General features: G+C 42.5%; 1 protein-coding gene across 16 annotated transcripts in view; it reads right to left on the reverse strand.

Moving 5' to 3' along the window:
* BRMS1 (BRMS1 transcriptional repressor and anoikis regulator) overlaps positions 1 to 18,004 on the reverse strand; it is a 292,161-nt gene extending 274,157 nt beyond the window's left edge. For 4 of the 16 annotated variants that reach the window (XM_085625430.1, XM_085625422.1, XM_085625426.1 and 1 more), the window contains exons 1-2: positions 17,873 to 18,004; positions 14,255 to 14,379 (exon numbers count right to left, since the gene is read on the reverse strand). The gene's annotated coding sequence lies outside the window, so the exon portion shown is untranslated. Of the gene's footprint in view, positions 1 to 14,254; positions 14,380 to 17,333 lie in introns of all 16 variants that reach the window. The other 12 variants (XM_085625424.1, XM_085625416.1, XM_085625427.1 and 9 more) reach the window with 9 other exon arrangements.
* Positions 18,005 to 18,446: the final 442 nt, after the last annotated feature.

Below are 18,446 nucleotides of genomic sequence, written 5' to 3' on the forward strand. Positions count from 1 at the left end.
GATAACCGAAGTTCGAGCTCACCAACCACTACTTTAATTCCATGAACCTGTTACTAAATGAGGTAGCCCCGCTTCAACTAAAGAGAGTCTCCACAAAAGATTCTAAGCCTTGGTACAATGGAAGACTCAACGAGGACAGACGATCCCTAAGAACATCTGAACGCACATGGAGATCTGATCCTTCCGCCAATCACCTCAAGATTCTAAGAAAGAAGAGAAACGCATACTACAGAAAGATCAAGCACACCAAAGCAGACTTCTTCAGCCACCAATCAGACCAGGCAAAATAAAAATAAAAATCACCCCAAAAAACTTTGAGTTAATCAAAACTCAATCTAAGGATGCAACGCACATCCCCCAAGATAATTTAGGCCAAAGACCCAACTGTGAAGAATTTGCTAACTTCTTCACCCTGAAGACCGACAGCATTTAGAAAGACCTTCTCAATGATCTTATCACGCACTCTGCCACACATACGCACACTTCACTATCCCCTACAATTGCGCCACAGCGAAGCTCATCAAAGTTTGACCTAAAAAACAATGCGTCTTGGTCGTCCTTCAATACTTACAACGAAGAATCTATTCGCAAAATGCTTACTGCCCTGAACCTGGCCAATCACTTCACTGACCCTCTCCCAGGAAACGCCGTAAAAGATTTCACCCCGCTACTGTTACCTCTCTGGACCAAGATCATAAATAACTTGTTACTACAAGGTTGCATCCCAGACTCCCTCAAAGCCGGGCAGGTATCACCCATTCTAAAGAAACCGATGACTGACCCTGCGGACTTAAACAACTACCGCCCTATATCCAACATTACTACCTTAGCCAAGCTCTTAGAAAAAGGTGCACATCTCCAGCTGATGAGACATATTGAACACTTTAACCTACTCAACAAGTACCAATCAGGTTTCCGTACAGGTCACAGCACAGAATCAGCCATGACCCATATAATTGACGATGCACTACACATCCTAGATCAAAATGGATCCTGCTTACTCATCTTGTTAGACCTTTCCTCGGCCTTTGATGCCGTCAAACACGATAACCTGATAGACCTTCTGAAACTCAGAATGGGATTATCGGGATCAGTTCTAAACTGGTTCTCCTCGTTCCTCCAAAACAGATCACAACGATTCAAGGTCAACAAACCCTGTCCAAACCTGTCCCAGTCACCTACGGAGTCCCACAAGGGTCTTCACTATCTCCAACACTGTTCAACCTCTTCATGGAACCTCTCACCGAAATTCTTCACTCGTCTAACGTGCAATATCACATGTACGCCGATGACACACAACTATACCTTAAGATCCACACCCTAGAAGACATCAAATCGCTCAACACAACTCCTAGAAAAACCCAGACCTGGCTGGCAGAAAACCAACTAAAATTGAATGCCCTCAAAACCGAATTCCTCCTAATCGCCCCGCCCGCCCAAGTACCCATAATGCAAGACTGGATCAAACACCTCACTGCACTAAACTGCCAACCTATCATCGTGGACTCAGCGAAATCACTGGGAATAACACTGGACAGAAAGCTCAATATGCAAAATCACATCAGCACCGCAACAAAAAGGAGCAAATTCTCAGATAAATACGTTGAGAAAGTTGAAACCTTTACTGCCGGAAAAGGACTTCAAACTGGCAGTACAAGCCCTAGTCATCCCAAGAGTGGATTACGGGAGTCTCTCTCTCTGCGGCCTACCAAAAGCCACAACAGCCCCTCTAAGAGCATCAATCAACGCCGCAGCTAGACTTATCACTCGCTCAAAAAGAAACTCCCACATATCCCCGGACCTAAAATCCTTCAATTGGCTACCTTTTGAAGCCAGAATTCATTTGAAAATAGCATGTATGACACATAAAGCCATCCATCACAATGCACCCAGATATCTGGCACAGAAACTGACGCCCTCATGTGGTGTCAGATCTTCAAGAAGTGCCAAAAACCTGCTACTGAAACCGCAAAGATTCAACAAGAAGAAAACCTACAAACGAACCTTTTCAGGAATGGCACCCAGAATCTGGAAAGCTCTACCCCCAGAAACTAGACTTATTCCCTCTACTGCATCTTTAAAAAAAGAAGTGAAATCTCGTCTCATGGCTAAATGCACCGGAGCCTGGATTACTGGTAATATACGATTCAAAGGATCTTCGATATGGCACTTTAGAATGCCTACTGCCCACCCAGATATCCCAGAAAATTCAACTACATGATGCGTATTGTTCTGGGACCGTTTTGTTATGTACCATATATCTATGTACCTACGTGATTATGTCTATACTGTCATTGACCTGCATTGAACCTCATGCTATTTTCATGCTATTTACATGTACTAGGTAACTAAGACTCTTCCTTGTAAAGCGCTCCGATACCCGCAAGGGTCTTGTTCACGCTGTATAAATCGCGCTGTATAAAACTCTCAAAATAAATAAATAAACCCCAAATACATATAATGGTAACACTGATTTAGTGTTACAGTGATCAATAAATGCAGAAGTGTGGCATGTGCTTTACAAAAACAAGTTTGTATTACTGCATGTTTCCACCAGTGCTGTGGCAACATGCTCTTAAACATTGTAGTTTTTTGTTCACGTCAGCTTGTTACCCTGTGCTATTCACCATCATGGGCCCAATATGGGGTTGGGCTGAACTTCCCAACAAAATTGATCTTAAAGCTACAGCTTTAAGATCAATCATATCATGGTCAGCACAGCTCGGTGCAAACGGGCTGGGTATCGCTACGTAATCAGCACATTTTGCACAATGTACTTTAGTGTTTTTATATGCTGCTCATGATCTGGTTTTGCCCCCACCACTGCGTTTTTAGCACACAGTCTTAAACCACCAAATCTGCAGCTCTACTCTTAAGGACTGGGTGTAGCCTAGTGATTTTACAATAGGTCATTGCTTAATATCACTTTTTGCACTGGCACTTTCTAAAATGCACTGCTTGGCCTGTATTGGGTAAATCTGAAAGCGGGATAAGTCTGTGACCTGTTTCTTCTAAGTATTGACTGCAGATCTGTCGCCCCATAAGAGCATTTTGCACATTGTTCCTAAATTTATGTCCAAAGCGTTGCTCCATTTATGTGCACGGATTGCATTTGTATCTACTTTTTTTTTTTTTGTAATAACAGCTTAGCAGAATCCTCTGACTGTATTCAGCTTTGTTTGATCTTATTATATGTTTTTTTAACTTGGGATCTCGAATACATTCACCTGCTTTGTTTGTTTGTAAAGGTTTTAAATAACCATACAATAAAACTGACTATGACTACTGCATGTTTAACAAGGTCAAAAGTCTGGTTCTCATACTTAATGACTTAATAGCTCTTCTGCAGATACAGATCTAGAGTTAAGTGTATTAAGAACGAACACTGAATACTGAAGACATTAAAAGCACAGAGCACAAAGGCGTAGGTTTCTTGAGCAATATCTCCTGAAAGTAATGTTTAATCTTTGCCTCCTGTAGGACAAAGCTGCGTTACAGTATTGGTGGTGGGTTTCTTCGGCAGAACTCCTTCCTACTTCATCAATGAACAGTGGTGGTGTACCAGGCTCACACTGCTGGCTCGGTTCTCCCTCCTTAGGTCCAAGTCTCAAAACATCACCAAGTATCCATGTGCGTTTTAGTCAATCAATCACATTTATAAAGCGCGCTACTCACCCGCGAGGGTCTCAAGGCGCGGGGGGGGGGGGGGGGAGGGGTGCCGCTACTGCTCGAAAAGCCAGGTCTTGAGGTGCCTCCTGAAGGAGAGATGGTCCTGGGTCATACGTAGGTGGGTTGGGAGGGAGTTCCACGTCTTGGCCGCCAGGTAGGAGAAGGATCTTCCTCCGGTGGTGGTTCTGCGAATCCGTGGGACCGTGGCGAGGGCGAGGCTGGCGGGTAGGTGTGTAGAACGTGAGGCGGGTTTTGAGGTATTCGGGGCCCATGTCGTGGAAAGCCTTGTGTGCGTGGGTGAGGAGTCAGAAGGTGATCCTCTTGCTGACGAGGAGCCAGTGCAAGTCTCTCAGGTGGGCCGAGATGTGGCTGTGTCGGGGGATGTCCAGGATGAGTCGGGCAGATGCGTTCTGTATTCGCTGGAGTTTTTTCTGAAGTTTGGCGGTGGTCCCGGCGTAGAGGGCGTTCCCGTAGTCCAGACAGCTGGTGACGAGGGCCTGGGTAACCGTCTTCCTGGTTCCGGTGGGTATCCATCGGAAGATCTTACGGAGCATGCGGAGGGTGTTGAAGCAGGAGGATGTAACGGCGTTGACTTGTTTGGTCATTGTGAGGGAGGAGTCAAGGATGAATCCCAGGTTGCGTGCGTGGTCCGTGGGCGGTTCCCAGGGCGGGGGGCCACCAGGAGTCGTCCCAGGCGGAGGGGGATGGACCGAGGATGAGGACTTCCGTATTGTCTGAGTTCAGTTTGACGGCTGAGCTTCATCCAATCTGCGATGTCTTTCATTCCTTCCAGGAAGCTGGCTGTGGCGGTGGCGGGGTCGTTGGTGAGGGAGAGGATCAGTTGGTTTCGTCGGCGTAGGAGATGATGTTGTGTTTGCATGCGATGGCTGCAGTTTAGTGTGCAGTAGAGCAACTTCTACCAAAATGCTGAGTGCTGGAGCAGTCAGATTGGCCAGTGTTTGGGGGTGTGGTTGTAACTGGGGACTACAATGATGATACCTGGGGAATACAATGATCATAGCACGAGTGGCACACCGGCTTCGACAAATATCAGGCAGTGATAAAGCTGGGAGTTATGGTTGGCAGGTGAAATCTTGTGGTTAATTCCTGGTTTGTTGCAGCCCCTTATTGTGGGGTGTAATAATCTACCTTGGATGGAGATACCGTAATAAGAGCATAATCCCCCTGAATTTTGCTCCCAGGAACAAGGCACAAAAAGAGAGGGGGGCATGGGCACATGATGGGAAGATACCAGACGCAACAAACTGGGCTACAACTACATACTGCATTTTTAACCTACGACCAATAGCAGTCTTGGAAGCAGGCCTAACAAAAAAAGATGGCAGGCTTGGAACACACTACAAGGTAAACTTCTCCCTCCCTCAAGCAGCGTGCCCTAGCATACCTTGACTTATTTGACAAGAATAACTGTGTGAAAGCACGAAGCTACTAAGAGAAACTAGCGAGTGATGGAGATTCAAGCCAATGCACTGTTCCTACTGATAAGTTAATCAAATCATAAGAAACACCATCTACACCATCCTTTTAAAGCCAATGTTCCCAGGTCTGGGACTTCCCCAGAATCTCCATGGGAGCACTTCTTTCGTTACATCACGTCTGGACTGTAAACAAGCATTTGCAATGCAATAGGTCTCGCATTTGCAAAAGTTTCAGCTATTGCCATTATTCATGACAATGCCTTTTTTATCTATTTTATAAAACAAACACATAAATAAATGGCATCATTTACAATGCCAATAGCTAGTGTTGCATTATTATTAGCAATGCCAACTGCTCACACTTTTATAATGCGAGACCTATTGCATTGCAAATGCTTGTTACTTTATTACTACATGATCAGATATAATTATGTCAACTATAGTGACTGGGACAGATTGTCCGTAAGGGTCGTTAAGTATGCAGTATGGTTTGTTTTTCTTGGCCGTGTCCTGTCCAGTCACATTTGTTGTTTCACCTTGCTTCCAGGTTGGCGAGTATAATGATTCCAAAAATCTTAACTGCGGTTAGATTTCTGCAAATTAGCCGTGAACAGTCATACTCACGTAGTGTGATATGCCACCACACGATCATATTAAAGTACAAGAAGGGAGAGGCTGTGGAGATGGAGAGATGCAAAGATGGAGCAGGAGATGGGAAAGTTGGGGACAAGATAGGGACTATGAAAGGGCCAGGTGGTTACTGTGCTCTCCAGTAAAAACCTACTATCACCCTGGTCACACCGACAGGATGCTGGGAATTACCCCCTCTTTAAGGGCAGTGATGGAGAAAGAGCATGAAAGAGACCATACAAATAAACAACTATTTCACTGCATGCTAATACGTTTACTCACAAAAGTAGGTAAATAGCCATCGTCAACGAGAGAGATGCATTTTTTTTTTATTTGCAAAGTGCTCAAACAAATAAAACAATAGCAATGTTAATATTTGAAACTATTGATGTTTCTGGGAACTATAATTTAATTCAATGAAAAAACAAAATGGTGCCGGCGACTGGAGTCATTCAATAATAAACCCGCACAGCAATGTTTTATGTCTGGGCTCTCTGATGGAGTGGCTGCTGCCTCTCCCACTCTTTTTATGAAGGTCATTAACGAGGTATATTAATTTAGTATCTAATTCACAATTTAAATGAGGTTTTTGGTGTGCATGGATGATATATTTCAAGACAATCACAGCAACAACAAATGAGAGGCACCTATGAACTCTTCTGAATTGGAAACTTTAATGTGATCCCAAATGTGATGTGAACAAAATGAGACGAGCTTATTGCCCACAGCACCATGTAGCATCCAACGTCAAACAAACACTGCTAGATGTCTGCCCATTACTCGCCTATTTGCATCAGACACAAAGAGGAATGCAAATGGGCTGAATTAGAGAGCAAGGGAGACAAAGTTTAAATGTGAAACAAACCAGCATATATGCAAAGGAATCTACATTTTAATGTGACTGAGCTGACTATTAAATAAGGTATCTTCCAGTTTCATTAAATGGTGGCCAGTTCCACTCTCTTCTTGGTTCACTGGACGGTGCAATGTTTATTCACCTTTTGATGTATGGCACTTTCCAGCACTTCAGCACTGCCAGACAGTTCTACCACTGCTAAAACCCTGCACGCTATTCAAACGCAGGGATATCATTTATTCCAGGCAGCGAGAAGTCTCGAGGGCAGAGGAGTTTTTAATATCCTTTACAAGCCCGCTATATAAACTTCTCCTAAGAAAAAAGGCAAATGTAACAGACAGACCTCTGCCCACGGAGTTTAGTGATATCAAAAATCATACTTCAGACCTGAAAATGGGCTTTAAGGTGAAAAATATGTATTTTCATGTCCATGAATATTCAGCTACCCAAAATAAACATCTGTGTTTTATAATTTGAAATATATACTTTTTTTTTTTTTTATCTGCTTAAAAATACTTCCTGAAAAAAAACCTGTTTTTTTTACTCCTTAAGAAATGACTTCACTACCAACTTCCACAAGCAAGGTCTAAAATGCTCACACTTCAAAACATTAGAAGCTGTCTTGCGATAGTTTGCACAATAAAAGGGCCATGAATTGTGGGCGAAAGTACCCGCCGTCATAAATTATAAGGAGAATGAATGCAAGTCACCAAGGAGTTCCGTAACTATATAAAGGGAAAAAGCTGAAGGCGAAGTTCCTTCATAAAGCAATGGAACTCTGAGATGACTTTCAATATCCATAAAGTGTACAGCAAAGGGTATTGTATTCCGTACAACACATAGTCACACACTCACCCTTCCTGGAAACCACTTAAAATACTTGGGTGTCTTGCGCTCTTATAAGAGACAGACATGAATAATAAAAGCGAAATCTAATGCAAAATTGAACACCTCAGAAAGTAGTTAGTAATTTGGTGCAAACATATGATAGAATCGGTTAAATATAAGCCAGATGACAAAATTGGAAAAATTTAACCTTGGGGATGCCCAGTACGGGTTATCTCACAGGGAAAAACCAGGGCGGGTTCCCAATGCAAGCGCCGAGATGCCCAAGGGTAAGTCGAGCGCTATATAAGAACACACATACATACATACATACACACATACACCGTTTAGATAAATGCAGAACGATTCTGTTTTTCTTAGGTGTACAACAAAAATAATTGTGTTGCCTTAAATACCTCCTTTCTACTGATCTCAGATCCTTTTAGAACAAACAAAACAGAAAGTAGCTCCACATACAGGCCGGGGAGGAGACCTGGGAGGGCGAGGGCTGCCCGCGCATGCGCGGTACCTGCAACTTTTGCATGCCCAGTGGCGGCGCGTGTGGCCGGTGCAGGCAGCACCTGTCCCCTTCCGGGGCTCCCGTGGTGAAGAGGGATCCCCGGCGCCAGATAGGAAGTGTGGAGGCTGAAGTCCCGGGTCCCAGGAGGGGGCCCAGGTGAAGAGCGGCAGATAGCAGTGCGGGGCTCCCATGCCTAAGGAGAGAGCCCCACGTCGTGCTGGCAGAAGTATAGAGGAGCTGGAGTGCTCCGGAAGCGCGCCGCAGCCAGCCGCCGTTCAGGAGGATTCCCCCCCGCAGAACGGGTGAGTGGGGGGGGATTCTCCATTTGTCCAGTGGTTGTGCCGATGAAGGTCCAGTGTCAATGTTTGTTTCTTGAGCGGACCCGCCGTTGCGGGCCGCTCCAATGATGGGGCGAGGTAAAAAAAAAAAAAAGTGAAAGTGAAACTGCATGCTGGCTTGCGAGGACGGAAGGGGGACAGGAGATGTGCACGCTGTTTGGCTGTAAGCGCGTACAAAGTCTCCAATCCGCCAAAATCCTGCGCGTGCCAATCTCTTGTCCCACTTCCGAGGCAAGTCAGCAACAATAGATCTCGCTAGCAACAGCGCTGCGTTCGCCAGGCGAGACCTAAAAAGGACTTTAACAGTGTGTCTTATCATCATTACTGAGACTGCAAAAAATAACCCATAAACACTATGGCATCTCACGGGCCCTAGAAGCACTTCAATGGTGGCCTATGGCTAGAAATTAAATTTTCAAGATCCTGTGTATCGACTGTTGAACCCTAAGTGGTTTCTTCCAAGTAGGACCGAAAAGATGCTAAAAAAAAAAGCGATCATTCTGCTCCTGGCTAGCGCTACAGCCGACAAGCCCTGCCTACAAGAAAAACAAGCATTGGCATAGCCAATAGGTCTCGCCTTTGGGACCTTAAAGTTTTTAGCCACTTATAAGGTCCAAAAAGCGAGACCTATTGGCTATGCCAATGCTTTTTTTAACTGCTGCAATTTATTGAAGCCTCACTGAGAACATCAAAGCGGCGGTGCGGCCGCGAAAGTGATCGCAATCACGATCAAACATCAAAGCGGCCGCGTGGCCGTGAAAGTAATCGCGGTAAAGCGCGCGCCCGCGCACATGCACTGTAGCTCTAGGCTGAACTGGTAGCACTTTTTGGAGCCCTCAAAAAATGTATCGCCAGACCAGCGAATGCGCTGGGTCAGGCGAGACCTAAAAACATCAGTGGGGCTTTCTTTTTCACAAGATTCGCTAGTCACTAAAAATCTCTTCCAGCAAAGCTTAAACCCGCAGAACACCACCCAAAATGCAAGAAGGTTGACAACCCCACGCTTGCCAAGACAATGCCACAGAGACTAAACTTAAGCATCCTCCGTTATAGGACGGAAAAAATATGGGCTGCCCTAATCTGTTCTGGATGTACAATGAAGGTCATATACCTAACATCTAAGTCCTCAGATCTCAAGATGTCTGCTCAGTCCTTTCTTATTGCCTTAGAATTATCTTACCGCCAGCAAGAGGACAGGCCAGATAGAAAGGAAAAAAAAAAAACACTTTTCGGCAAATCTGCTCCCTAACCATTTGACAACAATATCAATCTATTCTGTAATGTTCAGCTGTGTGCAGTCATGATTGAGCTACTAACTCTATGCAACGCCCACTTGGACTCAACATATTCAGAATCGCCCAGACTCTGTAAACAGATTAAGTAGTGTAAAATCTAATTATTGTACCTCTTTCACTGAACTTTTTAAGTTGCTTAAATCCCACTTGAACTGAAATATGTAATAGGTGCACATCTGAGTGAGCAGGGCCATAGCAATAAACTGAATGGCTATACTTATACTACATTGTTAATCAGTTTTAGTTACACCTCAATTTCAGTTGATTTTCAGCGATGTGGGATTCCTATAGTCCAGGACATATTGCTTGGGGTTAAGGACAACAAGTTTTCATGTTTATTTTGTCCTTGGGACAAGTAGGCCTACCCTCCTGCAGCACAAATTATTTGGCTGCCCGTTTAAATCATCATATTATGGATCTGGGAAAGGCATTGTCTGCAGTTAAGGGAATAGTTGTGCCCATATGTTAATACTGTTCAAACTTGTATTTAAGGTCTATTAATACAAACCCTTATTATTAGGGTGAGTGCTTTAAGGAAATATTTTAAGTTCAGACTGCACTACTGACAGTGTTTCAGTATAGAAATGTGTACACACGTTTGCAAAGTTTAACAATATGAGGATACATATAATGCTCCCAGGATGCTCTCTGATTAGATGCAAATATATGCAAAAACCTGAAAGAAAGATTAATGATTCTTTGCTTTCAAAATAAAATGTTCATAAAAAATGCAACTGGGGAAAAAACGTTTTCCTAAACTCTGTGAAATTTTAGGTACCATTTATTTGAAGCATCATTTAGTAAAATGTGATAATGCATGCTAGTATTCCCCAAAAATACTCATAATGGAAAAGTGTAACCAGTTCCAACAAAAGTATAGGAAACATGAAAATAAACAAGCATTGCCAATGGGCATGAAATTGGTGGTCAGCCTTTTGGTCTCATCATTGCCGGTCTTATATTGACATGTTTTTTATTCAAATGTGTTGTGTGTGCTGCTTGGCCCATCATTATAACAAACACTGGCAAAAGCAAAAATATTTTTGGTCACAAAAACACACAGTAGTTCCTGGTACTGGGGGAAAAAAAACTACTTTGCGTGCCGATATTTTCCTTGTGAAAGAGCAGACTGCAGTCACTCACAGAGAAGTCTGCCTGTAGATAGAGATACATAGAATGTTAATAAAAACAAAACATCTAGGTTAACGCCAGACCTAAATAGAGGTCCCAATTCTTAAAGAAAGTCACAAAAGTGGACACATGGTATATGCCTTCCAATAGTGCAGATTTACAGCTTTCATGAATTCACGAAAATTTGCAGAAGTAGGTCAGGAAATGGTACTCCTAGAAACATTTTGGGACCTGCATTTTAGCATGAGCAAATATGCCTGAGTACATTTGCTTGTGCAAAAAATCTGTTGACAAGGGTGGGGGAATCATATCGCCCGACGTCGAACCATGTTGTTTATATTGACGGGCAAGAAGATTTATTGTCTATTTATGTCCGACGGACATGTAGACATTAATCACGTTTTAATCACGTTAAAACGACAGGCTGTGGGCACTCTGGGGCTCACAGCCAATCCGAAGCTTGCAGAGAGCCTTTGGCGGCATCTGATTGGCTAGCAGCCCATGACTGGGCTCTAGCCAGTGATTGGCTGGGGGAGTGAAACGTCACTCAGCCTCTGCAAGCAGTAGTCAGTGGCCGCCACAAGGCTTGCAATAAGCATTCAGGTAAAATAAGCAGTTTTGCCCGCTTGAATTGTGTGATATTGTGACGGAGGTGCTGCGATTTTCTTTTATTTATATTTTTAGCAACCGTGCGGGGGTAGATTGATTAGTACAAAAGCTATCATACACTTGGGTGGACTGATCGAAATCATCTTCTAATTGAAGCACTTATCTGCCAGTGTCTCTGCCAACAGCACCATCAGCTGCACTATTCCTACTACTCCTACTGTAAACCTATCAAGCCTCACCGTATTTTTTTTTAAAAACCACGGTACTACCTTTGTTTTGTGCGAGCAGCACGACTGACAAGAATGGGATTGTGAGGTACTGAGTATATTACCTGACTCGCCTTCAGTGCCTGCCAGCCAAGAGACCTATGGCGGTTCCACTCAATATTGCCCCATATTCTCTTCTAATGATAATATGCCATTCCATGACTAACCCTGGTAAAGAATACCATGACTAGAACTGTAATGGCCATTACTACGGGTCGATCTGTACCACACAGACAGCCAGACTGGCACACAGTAATTGTTATTCACCCGTCGATAGAGCCAATGTGGCTCATATAATGCCCATTCTTATACTCTGTTGCCACAAACTAAGCATAACTGGCATCAACAAAGAAGGTAGTTATACACATGTATGGCCTTGCCTCCAACTTTACCCTATATCCATGTATAGGTTCATATATACACTTGAGTAACAAGGCCAGAGAAGGCTCTACAATAATGGCAAGATACCAGAACATTTTCAACAATACACTCACACAATTCCCATCATCCACACTGAAGTTCTTAATGCTTACATATTTTATCTCTCACACCATTTTGTACAAGATTCACGCCTAGGAGCAGTGACATAAAAACATGGTAAGAGCATAACCCTGATCCTGGTGCATATCTTACACCAACCACACAGTCTACATACACTTTTTCATTGTTAGCAAGTCCACAGGGTAGCATGCTACCTATCCCAAATGCACCTAGTCAGGAGTATGATGCTCTATATACATGTAATTGAAATACAAAACTAGAGTTTCAAAAGGAGAAATAATTCTACGCTAACTGCAAGGATCATCCATTTATAAACTATAGGGAAGTATTTACACAGTTGTTCTTAAATGTGTGCACCTTTTAAATAGACTGGTTCAAGTACATTTGAGTAATTGTGGTCGCAGGGAGAAATAAGTCATTCAATTAGTTGCAACACTAAAAACTTGTTTTAACTATTTTTAAAAATGAATGCACGTATGTTTGCACCCATAGCACTTTTCAACTAAATTACTGAAATTTGACCCAGACCAAAAATTGCTATGCGGTCTATTATCAGGACGACGCAAAGTCTGTCAAAAGCACTCAAACTCACTCTATCCAAGATGGAAGATACACCTGGTAAAATGTCGCCCATACAGAAAAAAGAAACTTGGTATTCCTCTTCCCTCCATCCCCAAACTCTCATTATCAAACCCACTCTAATGGGCTGAAAAATTTCAGATATATGTGAGTGCACCTGTCTGCTACGTAAGACTTCAGTATTGCTATTGTTGGACTTAAAAAGGAGACCTGAATTAAACACATTGAAGTTTGCACTCTAAGCATGCATGCATATATAAGTTTTTTGTCGCCTCAACTACTTTTCACGGAAGGCCCAAAAAAGGAGTGTGTGATTACTCATTACAAACTAGTTTTTGAATGCCTCCATAAGCAGTTAAAACAAACGTGGGCAGGACAGTTTTATTGACGTGCATGTTCTAATACTCCCTCCACAGAGTGAAACCTAATGGTGACGCCCATAATTCATATTTGCAGTCGCAGCAATAAACAGATATTTTCTCAAACACAAGACAAATAACGTTGCTTGAATATGGTCTAAAAATTGCAAGAGCAGTCCACTATAATAAAGTGGAAAAAATTATTTTGAGTGTATTCCACATCAGAATTGAAATGGATGTATTTTGTTATAATATTATTTAACAAATTAGCATTTCTACATAGAGGAAGGGGGCAACTGAGGAAGGAGGACAACTGAAGAATGGGTAGGAGGATGGGAGAAGAATGCCAACCTTCGAAGAAAGCCAATATCTGTAGCAGGTTACAGATGGCCAAAAAAGTGTCATGAGGGCAGGTATTTCGAATACAAAAAAAAAAAAACTTTTAGTCTGCCTCTTCCCACCACTGAAGGAATGAGCAACTCCGAATCACTGATGTTCGCCCATCTTGTTGATGTTCAGAAAATAGGCTGGAGTGCAAAACAGCATGACATAATCCGCCATGAGGTTTGTTGTATTTCATACTGTTGCCCATTGATTTGATTCGCTAAATCCTAGTCAACCTTGCTACACTTTTCAAAGTGAACCAGGTCTTTCACATTTTAGAGTCTTTATAGTTCTATATCTGCCACCAGAAAACACAACACAGGAAAAGTTGTAAACAAAGCAGTACTGTGATGGGACGCAGAACAGACACGTTGCTAGATAAGTCTTAATAATTTAGGCTACTATATATATTTCCTGTCTAAAAGCTAGCAAATAGCATATGCATTTGTGGCTGTTAACTATTGCTTCATTCCCCTCATGGTGCGATACGATCAAAAAGAAAGAAAGAAAAAAAACAGACAAATCTTCCAAAACATATTTGAATCTTATCCAAATTCAAATAAACGATATACGAATTCGACAACTTTAGAGAACGAACAAGCTTGAAAGACAGGATATTAAAATGCATAGAACAGTCTGTGTCTACCTGTATTCTCAATTGGTAGTCTACATAACAAAAATAGCTTAGAACACAAAACAAAGTATCCAGTCGCAGCATCCCCTTCCAAAAAGAAGGAACAGTGAAGCAGAATTGTGAGTATTTGAGAATGCTTCAAAAGAGGTCTAGACAACTGGTTTGTCGATTTTTTCAGGTTTTACACAGCAAGGCAAAGCATAGTAAACATTGACATACCTGTAGGTTGAGGCCAAGGGTGAAATTGAAAGTAGTGTGACTGGTCTTAAGCCAAAACTCTGATTTCCTGTTACGTGGATCCGTAGTCTATCAGGCAAGAGTCCATATGGCTTCTGTGTCACCGGCTAGAAATAACATTTTATTAGCAGGTTAAGGAAGATTTAAGCAGTCTACGCATACTCTGCCTTTCACAATAGGCCTTGGATTTGGTATTTCTAAAGGGACCAGACAAATGTAACATTGAAACGGTTAGACAAAATTCCCCTTTAAATGTTGACATTTGAATAACAGTACAGTCCTTTTTTCCAGACTCTAAACCTTTTTCCACTGAGCGATTTACAAAGGAGACCTCAGACACAGAATACCACACGTGTTACACTATAAGGATGGTATCTGATTGGTGCAAAGACCAGGGGAAAAAGCCTCCTAATGCCCCATTAGTGGAAAGACTCCACACATACACGAGAAAGCGATCAGCACCCACTATTCTCAAACAAGTTCAACAATGCATGAAAATTGAGATAGACTGTTGTGATACTAATTAGACCCCAACACGTTTTCAAAATCACATTTGATACGGCACAATTAGATCCATGGAGACTTTTTTGTAAGTTCTGAAATTCTTTATAAAAAAATAGGTCCTCCAAAAATAGCCCGTGCATTTTGTACCGTCTTAGGACTTCTTCAGGGCTTGTTCTTGTATTTTGATTTCCTGATTTAATGCACTTTATCTTCTCTATGGTTCAGGTCACAAGATTTTGATCTAAGTAAAATAAATGTTGATTACCAATCCATGGTTGCAGTCTGATTAATCAAAAATGGATTCAGGCCCATATCATTCGCCGCACCTAGTACTTGGTTAGTTTGTGGACATAGTCAGTCTTCACGTGCAGTCCTCACTTTCATAATCCTGAACGTGAGAACTGCACACGAAGTCCGATATGGGCCTGAATCCATTTTTGATGAATCAGACTGCAACCATGGATTGGTAATCAACATTTATTTTACTAAGATCAAAATCTTGTGACCTGAACCATAGAGAAGATAAAGTGCATCATAAATAAGGAAATCAATATACAAGAACAAACCGTTAAGAAGTCCCAAGATGGGGTGAAACACGTTGGCTACTTTTGGACGACCTGTTTTTTGTAAAGAAAACAGAATTTCAGAACTTACAAAAACGTCTCCATGGATCTATTTGCGCCTTATGAAATGTGATTTTGATAACATGTGTTGGGGTCTAATCAGTATCACAACAGTCTATCTCAACCTTCTTCCACTATGCATAATTCTAGGACCGTCTAACTTTGGTCACTGATTGGCAGTGACTTTATGACTATCTATTTAATCAAAAAACCAAACCGAGGAGCAGTTTGAAAAACAAGTTGAAAAGAAGCTAATGCATGCACAATTTCATCTGACTGTTCACATAAGGAACAAACTGACAGTCCCTTGGCACTCAAGTTAACACCACTGGAACAGACAAGAGACAGATGTCTTGCATGAGACTTTAGCCTCTGAGGCTACACAAATCTCTGTTGCACATGGTCAACCTGTAGGACTACCTTTTTGGCAAAAACCAAGATCCCCAAGAGGGAACCTGCATCTGCAGGAAACTAAACTGGCACTGGCCACTTACTTCCCATCTTAAAAGGCAAACACAAAAAAATGACAACATCGTCCTTCACCCCCTAAGGTCTCCAGCATATTGGACAAGTGAACTGTGACCAGCAGAAATGGAGAATAGACATTTGTTGACAGGATATAAAAGTCAAAAGTAGTATAAAAGTAGTACTCCTAATCCTAGAATACTGTGCACTTGATGCTACCCACAATATTAAGCTTTGGATGACCTAATGGCACCTTTGTGTTTTGGGTGTGGGTTGACCAAGAGAAGGCAGTAGTGTAAGCAGACTGATAGTTTACAGCTGTTGAGAAACAATAGAAGTATATTTACTGTTTAAACCAAAATATTAGTGGTTAATTTCATCCGTCTCATATATAGCTTTACCCTGGCTAAACTATATGTGCATGCAGCAGAGCTCTGAACTGTTGCTGATCAGTCGGTTATTGATACTTGTTCGTTTTCATGATCCGTACAACACCCAAAAGACATCACAATACTTTCAAGCACAGTTGCTATGCATAGGAAGTGCAAATAAGGGACCTTACCACAGCTCTTCACTTATCAAGGCTGTAGCTATAATACCATAAAGAGTTATCAATAGCTTATAACATTTTAATGGTAGCCTAGCTTCACTACCCTTTTATATTAGGTGGCTACGTGGGAAGACGGGCCTTAATTATTTTATGACATGGAATCATTCACTTTTTCCAACGAGAGCAAACATGTTTTTCAACCCTGATGTGATAACCATTGTGGTAAACTAAAATGAGTTGTCTCTCTTGCCAGGCTATGAATCTGGAGCTTCTGACTTCAGCAGGTCCTCTTCTGGTGTTAACACGAGCCATTACTGGCTATGTTGATCAGTGACGGGGATTCTGCTAAGGGAAAGTCTTCCTGCGATAACTCAATCTGCAAAACTTAGTTCATGTTTTGTTCCCCTAGTGAGCAATAGGTGTATTGAGAAGAACGCGCTTGCGTCCAATGTTTTCTTTAAGAGGAAGCAGAACAATTTACAACATGAAATTATTTAAAACGGAAGTATTTAATTTATTTTTTCACCAATGTTACACGAGTAGGTCAAGGTGCTAGATGTGCCTGGATAAGCACCTGAGCACCAGTATCATCTTTGTAGATCTTGAGTCAACAACTGCAACGCCCTATATCCAACAGCTGGATGGTAATGGGCATTTGGGTAGTCCAGTGGAGGGGCGAATGGGATAAGTGACCCAAACCAGACTTCATTTGGGCCGGTTCTAGAAGCGGCGCGCGCTGGTCGAGACTTATTTTTCAAACATTAGACTGAAGGCACGAGATTAAAGCAGAAGCAGTGGACACATCGGACAACAGTGAAAAACTGAAAGAAGATGTAAAGGGACCTTCAAAAGTTAAAAAGATGGTTAATGAGAAAGGTTGGGGCTCATTTTTATACACTAAATGTGTGGAAGTTGTTACCTAATGAACGTAAGTAGCTGGTGGGGGGGGGGGGGGGCGGCGATCATCACTCATGCGGATCTGTGGCTTTGTGAAAAACAAAACTCGCCCCGCTAGAACAACTGTCCAACTGGCAGTGGAAACTCGTACCGACAACACTCCTGGCAGAGGTTCGAGCCTGGTTTGGGGTCCGAAGTTGGCACCAGAAGACCAGTCCAAGAGAGAGCTGCAGTAAGTTCACCTGAGCTCTCCAACACCTAAATACCAGGAAAGTACGGGGGAGGGCCTAGGCCCAGACGAGAAGGATCCGCGGTGCTCGGCAGCAGGAGGCGGGTCGCAGAAGATGACGATGGTGACGCCAGATAAGGCCGAGTGGCTAAAGTCAGTGGATCGCACTAACAAAGTCGTATGTTAGAGACTGGGTCCTCTTCAAAGAGTCTACTCACCAGCAGCACTCCCTTTACTCTGGTCACCAAGAGTATTCCGTACCTTAACACCGAAAGGCTGAAACAGACGATGCAACACAATAGTGCTTTATTGGCAAGTCTAAGTATACATACATTGAGTCAGCGCTTCTGTAGCTACGTCACTCGAGCTCGTCAACTTAATAGCCAAATAACGCGCGCTCTCTGGTGATCCAGAGCCAATAGATAATAGAGAAGCTCCTCTAGCCAATCCAAACAAAAGGTTCACCCACCAATCCAAAGTGATGGCCCTTCCTGCGACATAAGGAATATGTTTTAAACTACCTGATTGGTTGTTAGTAGCAGCTGGGTGAAACATCTCGGGTAGTTCTTCGTGTGCAAATGTGGTTATTTCAGAGGTGTAAAGTTTGTTTTTTTGTACGCACGAGTAGCCCTTTAAACTGTCTTGTTCATTTGCTGATTCAAGATGATTTTGCAGCACACATTTCTCCAAAAAGCTTATAGGGATAATCCGAATACCACACCCAATGAATACAACCGAGAGAAAGGGGTTCACAGAATTAACAAGCATTAAAAATGCAATAGGTCTCGCCTTTCATTAAGTTAAATCCATTTGCTTTGCTACACAATACCATTAGCAAAGCAAATAGCTTTAACTTAATACAAGGCGAGACCTATTGCATTTTCAATGTTTGTTTTAACTTCCTTC

Source organism: Triturus cristatus, chromosome 9, assembly GCF_964204655.1.
Source record: "Triturus cristatus chromosome 9, aTriCri1.1, whole genome shotgun sequence".
Taxonomy (NCBI): Eukaryota; Metazoa; Chordata; class Amphibia; order Caudata; family Salamandridae; genus Triturus; species Triturus cristatus.